The sequence below is a fragment of the Linepithema humile genome, chromosome 2, assembly GCF_040581485.1.
Source record: "Linepithema humile isolate Giens D197 chromosome 2, Lhum_UNIL_v1.0, whole genome shotgun sequence".
NCBI classification, from domain to species: Eukaryota; Metazoa; Arthropoda; class Insecta; order Hymenoptera; family Formicidae; genus Linepithema; species Linepithema humile.
Window position 1 is genome coordinate 20,441,381 of NC_090129.1, and position 8,913 is coordinate 20,450,293.

Below are 8,913 nucleotides of genomic sequence, written 5' to 3' on the forward strand. Positions count from 1 at the left end.
GGATGGTAGTGCGATGGCGAGAAAAGTGGCTAGTAAACGTGCATGTGAAGCTATCGAAGGAGCGGTTCTATTAATTGAGGCCGCGCGTAGTGGAGTAATTGAACGGAGCGCACCGAGTGCATAATTGAGGGTGTCGACGGAGGGTTGAGAGAAATGCAAGTAGCTCGTTCGAGCGGAACATTAATCGAGAGTTTATCGCAACTTGAGGATTCGATGTGGAAAAGTAAGAAGAAGAAAAATGTAATTTATTTATGAATTTGTATCTCACAATGCACCGCAGCACAATAGAAAATTGTAATTGCGAAAATTTAAAAAAAGTTCTTTATGTCTAGTACAATTATACTATATATATGTATTTTTAATTGAACAATGCTTGAATAAAAAAATTATTGCTAAAAATCGAAAGATTTGACAAACAGAAGTGCCAAATATAGCGGCTAATATAGCCGCGGGAATCACTGGATGTCAGAAAGTGTAAACGTAGCGGCCGAAGCGGAGCAACGAGGGATGATCCACTCCGCTCCCTAATGCCTAAACACCCTAATAGCTCCGTAAACAGCGGAACCGACCGCGCGCTTTGAAGTCGACGCGATTTCGAATTTTCGAAAAGATCCAGGCGGAAACGCCGAGCCGCGTTTGACTTGTAAGCGGATAACGTTGAGTCAATGGCTTATTGTTTCGGAGGGGTCGTGGATCGGAACAGTTCGAGGGTTATCGATGGGATTGTGTTTGCCCAGTTGGACCAATAAACGACCTTCCTTCCCGACACCGAAAGCGCAGCTCCGCTTTCGGGATTTCCGCTGCAGAGCATCGTGACGAAAACATTTTCAAATTACATCGAGTTAATGCTGAATTAATTATTAACAAACATTCAACAATAGAAAAGTCAGCATTAATTAAAAAAATAAATCCTAATTACGATATATTATGTAAGTAAAAAGTGTGCAAAAGAATAAAGTTCTTGTAGTGATAAAAAATTAGACTCAATGTCGCTATACATTCACCAGAAAAAGAATGTGAAGAGAAAAGAAAGAATCGCTCGCAATGGATGCCAAACGAGATTCGGAAGACATTTCGCTCGATTTCGAGACGCGGATTTGGTTTTCTTGAATTTGCTATTGTCCTTCTTTCTGTGTGCGATTTGTAGCTACCCTACCGTCAACTCTGCTTCCATTAATGGCAAAATCTGACAAAGTTAAAACATTTTTTACATATAATACCTTACAGATAAAGAGAAAGTTATTTTTTTTCACGACTTTATAACTTTTTACGACTTTTGTACATTTTACAAACTTGATTTTAATAAATAGGAAATGAAAAATTTTTTATTTATGAAGATGATAAAAAAACACTAAAATAAAAGAAGTGAACTTTCGACAAAGTTCTATTGCAAAACTTTATACGCTGAAGATAAAACGAGCGAATTAGCTGACGATTCGCGATGTAATACCGGCACTCGAAACGCGCCTTGCTCGGAAAAGATGATTCGAGAACGAAATAAAGGCAGTTATCCTAGGGGCAGCAGGTGACGCAAAGGCATAGAACAGATAAAGGACATTTTATCTCGGAGAATAACGCCCTGTAGAGCGTGAGTTCGTTCCTCCCTATCCTCCTTTGCCACCCTCTCGGCAGCCTCTCATCCTCTCTCTCTTTTGGCCCCCTTCACTTCTCTCGCTCGTTTTTTTTATCCCGAGCATTCGCGTTATCCGCATCGAATCTTTCAATAAAAAATTTTGTAGCCCCGCAGAGTCAGCGCCATTTTGTGAGTTTAAATGGAAATCCGGCCGGGAGAGTGGCAGGGGGTGGCGACCGGGAGGACGGCGAGCACTCTTAGCATGCAAATTAAAGTGCTGCCATTTGAATGCGAATAAAACGCCCCCGAGAGCCGAGAGCAACGTAGAAAAAGAGGGCGGAGAGCAGAGGAGGGGAAGAAAGAGAAAGAGAGAAAGAGAGAGAGGGTGACAGAGAAGTACGGAGGGAGGGCAAACGGAAAGCTGGGCTTGACAGATCGCGCGACAGAGGTGCTTACGCGGTCGAAGAGGAAATTTCGAAAAGAATTTCTCTTTCACCCCTCTACGCTCCGTCGACCAAATTTGGCATCGCTCGCAAGCTATCCTTACTATCAAATTTCTCTCGGTTTATCTAAACGACCTCGATTTTATTCAGATTTCTATACAGCTCATTTCTGACTATTATCCATTCATTAATTTACATTATTGAGCCATTATTAATTTATATTATTTCTTACGTATAATTTATCATTCGCATTCAATCAAATTTTCCGCCATCTCATAAAAGTGTAATAAACACTTAAAAATTTTCAACTAAACTTTTTCTCGCGAATAGAGGAATGAATAAACAATCGTACAGTATTCAACCAGCCACGCCGAAAGCCGAAAGAAATACAGCTATTCGAATGAGACGCGTAATCTGTTTCGCCACAAATCACGCCTACATCCCCGTGCCGTCTTATTCGAACCTTCATTCATTCCAAGGGCACGGAGAGCCTTTCTCGCTTTGGTTATTACCTGGAGGATCTCTTATAGCGACGCGGTCCGTCGCCGCGACAGTTATGAAATTTCTTTAGAATTATTTCGCTCGCCTAATGTCGCCTCGTGAAGTTCCTCGGCGCGGCTCGCTGGAATAAGAAATAATATTTTCTCCCGCAGGGAGGAATGGTGTCTCTACCTCTCCCTCACTCCCCCTCACTACCCCTGCCCTCGTGTAACGCACTAGACGCCTTCAGGATTTAATGCGGCTTTATGAAAACCATCGTGAAAACTCTTAATTGCCGGAGAAGCGACCAAGAAATTACGCGTCTTAAAAAAGCTCGGCTTCTGCCAAGATCGCCTTATGCAATGCTTGCAAATATATAGGGTGTAACTAAAATATCGTGTTGAAAGTATAGGTGTATTTAAAATTAAGTCGTATTTTCCATCATTTAATTTCGTCGCGTTTACTGATGTATAAAGTATGTAAAAAGTGGTATGCGTCAAATCCAATAAAAATCTTATATTCTATTTGAAAACATAAAAACAAATCTATTTTAATTAATAATTATACTCTATTAAAACAGTCTGCTCAAAAAAATAAAAATTCAATATTAATTCAGATAACAAAATTAACAAAATTTTGTCCTAAAATTTGATGACTCTGTAACTAAAAGAACCCTGTATAAGCGCGAATATATATACACTTAGGCATCGCCGAGAATTTAATAGCGGAGGAATGTAGGAAGTTGAATGGCGAATGCTAAATCCTCAAGGTGCATGCCTCATCCAAAATCCTAGTGAGAATTAATATCTTCGTCGAGTCCTGTCCCTTGCTCAAATATTTTCTTCCCTGCTTTATAAAGGCTGAGATGATGATTGTTAAATTTTAAGTATCTACTTGTAGATGAGTGTGATATAGAGCGGCGCTTATGATTTATATATACATCTGACATTAAATTTATTGACCACGTAATTCTTATTAAGAATCTCTCCTGGCAACAACTTTAGTTTCTTTGGCTTTGCCAACGCATTCATTCAATCTCTTTATATTGAAATTCAACATAAAACAAATGTGCCAAGATTTCTATATTAATTTTGTAATAAATATAACTTATTTCTAGAAATTACATGCATTTGGCAACTGTTTTATAAGCTGAATACTAAATATATCAGTAATAAAATCCCAAATTAAATGTTTGCTCAACAAAGCTTTACTTGTATTTAATTAAAAAGCAAAATAATTAACTAGCATCTCAACTTTGAAATCACTATTATTTTTCTTAATATAAATTAGTTTAATTATAATTATTCAAAATTATTGTACACGGTTGAACAAAAATTTATTTTTACAATACACCAAAGAAATTCATTTAAAGTTTCAATAATTGTATTAAATCATTAAATATGCAATTTCTCTTTATTTTAAGAGATTTATCATCTGGTTTAAGAATTGTTATCTCATCTCGTCATTTGAGTAAGAGGAATAGAACTCGATAAAGATATTTTTTCCTGCTCTCTAACAAATGGAATAAAGACAGTCCGCCGAGTATAAAACCAATCATTCGGGCTGTTGGAACCCAATCAGTACAGAGGTTGAAAAGGTCTGGAAAGAAGATTGCCCGATTCAACAAAGAGATGCAAATAAATGAGACGCTTCGATATTGTATCAATGAATGAAGAACCGGAGCAAACGAGAAAAAAAGACCGAGAAAGTGGAGGTGCTCCTAGCCGGAGATGCGGCGGGAAATAGAGATGAACGAAATAAATAAAGAAAAAATAGGGGAACGCTTAGGGTACCAGCTAGCGAGAGCGGTGGATTTGAATATTGATTCGTTTTATTTAAATTCCGCGTCCTTATCGGTCGCCGGATATCTTTCGCTGGAATTGGACGCGATAACGAAAAGCGAAATGGCACCGGATCGGGCGAATAGGCTGGATTGGCGCGAGCACTCGCGCTCGTCGAAAGGAGGGCCATTTCGGGGTACGAACGGAGACGGCGGGTGCCATAGGACAGAAGGGAAATGCAAAGGGAAGCGAATGGAATTTATAAAACGATTTTTCTTCCTTCTTAAACGCTCTCGTGCGCGCTCGATCGCTTTCCGCCTTTCACGACGCGCTCGAAACCGGCGTAGAGACGGTGCGAGATATTCCCGCAGGAACTACTCCGAAATATATTCGCGCATTCGTCGAGTCTTGACGGAAGCAAAGGTGTATTGTCGAGAAGAAACGTCTGCAAAATGTTGTTCCCAATCTTCCTTTACCATTTTCTTTACTTTTTGTTATAAGTTCTTATATTTACATCTATACTATCTGTGTATATAGACATATATCTTGTGTGCGGATACGCGGAGAATATTTCCGATATCAGATTCAATCAAAGCTATTATATTTTATTTGCCTAATTTATTAGATTCTTTGATGAATCTAAGATTGGTTAAAGAGAATATTTTTAGGAATCGTGCTAAATATTTTTTTCGGATTAAGTTTCATAAATAATATATAAATGTAATAAAAAAATAATACAAGACTCACCATTGCTGCTTGATGGAACGCAAAGAAAGCAATACAAGACTCATCATCACTATTTGACGGAACGCGAAGAAAAACCTGATTGTCCATATTTGTAAAAAATCTGAAAAATTTTACATAATGAATTTAGTTTGACAGAGCTGATTTCGGAAAATAGAAATAAGAAACAATCTGTTTTATTTTCTACAAAATCGAAAAAGAAAAAATTAAATATCTTTGAACTTTATTCATTGTATTTGTTAAATTCTTTAATTTTTAATTAATTTATCAAATGCAGTAAATCATATTACTAAACAAATATCGATTATGCATTTTTATAAACATAACCAAAAATTGACTAACTTCATTAATAAAGTAATTTTTAATTTTTAATTGATAAAATAATACGACAACATATCTGTCAAATAGCGATCACAACATAATAATTATATGAAATAAATAAGGTAACGAATAAATCTATTTACCATGTATCGTGCAGAATGTAATGCTAAAGATGAATACGAATCCATTGGAGAAACGTTTTGCAAAATTCTGACGACATGAAAACCGCGTAACAACTCGTAATTATACAGCACGTTGTTATTTTCGACACTCCCAATATTCGATCGCAACTCAACAATAATATGATAATATAAGAATAACGATGTTTCGAAGTCAATTCGTCACTATGCGTCTAATTTCGTGACTATCATATATTATCTGCGATTATTTCGATTATTTGATGTAACATCACTCTGTACCTCATTTCTGTTTTGCAAATCGAAAATGAATATCGCATGCGAATAAGTATCAAATGTCGAAGCTCGTAATGAGCATTTGTTGAAGCGTATTATAAAACGTAAGTCTTATTCTTGATATATACGACCAGTACCTATATAATATCACATTGAATTAGTATTTGCCGAATTTGCGGCACTAAGTACAATACATACATAACCTACTTACGTGAAAAAAATATAATCCTGATTATTGTGCAAGTATGCATCCCTGCGCTCCTAATTTTGTGATTTTCTTTAATCATCTCGTACTGTATCGATTATTTGATACTTACAGAGATTGCTCTCTATCTCTCGCATCTTTGCTCATCAAAAATTCAATCTCGCCTGCAAATAAATATTGAAAATTCAAAGTAAGTGATATGCAATCGTCCTAACATATTAAAAATTTAATTTTAAGTCGTTTCGTTTTTCGATATATCGCTATACAACCAGTGCAGGTAACATTGAAATTGGTAATTACCGAACTACATATATCTAGTTGCGTAAAAAATAACATACCGAAAATAATCATGAAAACAAGCATTGCTACGCGTTCAATTTTGCGATTGTCTTCAATTAGTACTTATTGCATCGATTATTCAGCACTGATTATACCTGCTTTGTGTCTTTCGTCAGATCTTTCATCAATTTCACAAGCGATCACATATCAACGTCGAAGTCAGTCAAATGAATATATTATACTTGTATCTAGTCGTGAGTATGACTCCTGCTTTCGATATATGCAACTAGTGTTTGTAGTGTCGCGTTGAATTAGCATTTGTCGAATTCGTACCACTAAATGTATACATATCGCGAAAGGAAGCGGCTGTGTAAATATCAAGCGAACACGCCTCATTGTGCACTCAGTTTTATGATTCTTTTACATCATTCCGCGTCACATAACGGTGCACAACGTCTAGTCGTGAGTACTCTAACCCTATTCTCATTTTTCGATATATGCAAGTGGTGTCTGCGATGTCGCGCTTAATAACGTTTGTCCAATTGTCAGATGGCGCCAAGTGTTTAATTATTTTCCTAGATGCGCGGGATAAAAAGAGCGCGAAAAGATCACGTGACCCACGCTTCGGTACACTCTGAATTTTGCAACCATCTTTAATAAATTCTCGTCGCGTCGGTCGTTCATTACTGATCGAGATATTCCTGTGCTTTTCGCATGTTTTGTTCGTCAAATGTACGACCAAACATCAAGATCGTCGAAGCTAATCAGGTACGATCGTCTGAATGTATTATAACTGCATCTAGATATGAGTAACTTCTGCTTTCGATATATGCAGTCGGCGTCTGTAGCGTTGCGTTGAATTAGCACATATTAAATTCATAAATATGTATATCTTGATGCGCAAAAAAGAATGGTAGCGTAAATTCAAGCGAGCGCGCGTTTATTTGACGATGATCTTCAATTATTAAGCATCACGTTACGATATGTCCGGTCGTGAATAATTTAATTCTTTCTTTCTTTTTCTTTCTCTTTCTTTCTCTTCTCTCTCTCTCTCTCTCTCTCTTCCTCTTTCTCTACTTCTATTTCTATTTCTATCTCTAATCTCATCTTTTAATATATGCAACCGATATCTGCAATGTCATGCTTAGTAACGTTAGTCGAATTGTTAGATGGCGCCAAGTATGTAATTATTTCCCTAGATGCGCGGGATAAAAAGAGCGCGAAAAGATCACGTGACCCACGCTTCGGTACACTCTGAATTTTGCAACCATCTTTAATAAATTCTCGTCGCGTTGGTCGTTCATTACTGATCGAGATATTCCTGTGCTTTTCGCATGTTTTGTTCGTCAAATGTACACCAGGTCACACAAATGCCTTAACATATGAAGTTGCACGGGTGTCAAGGCATATCGAGTCGGTGTGTTCCGACTCTACATATTTTTACATCATGACTGGTTATGAACATAACGGCAATGCTGTTTTGGCTATTTCAAAACAACTGGAGCAATTGATTGATATTATAAATATTAACCTTTATTTGTCAATTGTTCCAGTTGCTTTGAAACAGTCAAAACAGCTTTGCCGTTGTGTTTATAACCATAGTCATGATGTAAAAATATGTAGAGTCGAAACACGCCGACTCGATATGCCTTGACACCCGTGCAACTTCATATGTCAAGGCATTTGTGTGACCTGGTGTACAACCAAGCATCAAGATCGTCGAAGCTAATCAGGTACGATCGTCTGAATGTATTATAACTGCATCTAGATATGAGTAACTTCTGCTTTCGATATATGCAGTCGGTGTCTGTAGCGTTGCGTTGAATTAGTACATATCAAATTCATAAATATGTATATCTTGATGCGCGAAAAAGAATGGTAGCGTAAACTCAAGCGAGCGCGCGTTTATTTGACGACAATCTTCAATTATTAAGCATCACGTTACGATATGTCCGGTCGTGAATGATTTAATTTTTTCTTTCTCTTTCTTTCTTTTCTCTCTCCCTTTCTCTCTCTCTCTCTCTCTCTCTCTCTTTCTTTTTCTCTATTTCTATTTCTATTTCTATCTCTAATCTCATCTTTCAATATATGCAACCAATATCTGCAATGTCATGCTTAATAACGTTTGTCGAATTGTTAGATGGCGCCAAGTATGTAATTATTTCCCTAAATGCGCGGGATAAAAAGAGCGCGAAAAGATCACATGACCCACGCTTCGTTACTCCAGATTTCGCAGCCATCTTTGATAAAATCTCGTCGCGTCGGTTGTTCATTGTTGATCGAAGTATCACCGTGCTTTTCGTATGTTTTGATTGTCGAGAGTACGATCAAGTTTCAAGAATATCAAAATCAGTCAGGTACGATCGTCCGTATGTATGTATGTTCGGTATATGCAACCTATATCTGTAGTGTGGTGTTGAATTAGCACTTGTTGAATTCGCGATGCTAAATATGTATATCTAATGCATAAAAGAAAACTGCGGCATAAACATTAAGCGAGCGCGCGTTAGTTTGGTGATAATCTTCAATTATCAAGCATCACGTTATGGTACATCTAGTCGTGAATAATCTAATTCTTTTTTTTCTCTCCTTTCTTTCTCTCTCTCTCTCTCTCTCTCTCTCTCTCTTTCTCTTTCTGTTCCTCTTTCTCTATCTCTAATTTCATCTTTCAATA

At 37.2% G+C, this 8,913-nt stretch overlaps 1 long non-coding RNA gene across 1 annotated transcript; it reads right to left on the minus strand.

Moving 5' to 3' along the window:
• Nucleotides 1-3,992: 3,992 nt before the first annotated feature.
• On the minus strand, nt 3,993-6,832 carry LOC105679046 (uncharacterized). The gene is made up of 3 exons (XR_001101786.2): nt 5,967-6,832; nt 5,486-5,892; nt 3,993-5,124 (listed from the first exon to the last, which is right to left on the minus strand). It is a non-coding gene; the product is annotated as an uncharacterized lncRNA (long non-coding RNA).
• Between the last annotated feature and the right edge of the window lie 2,081 nt (nt 6,833-8,913).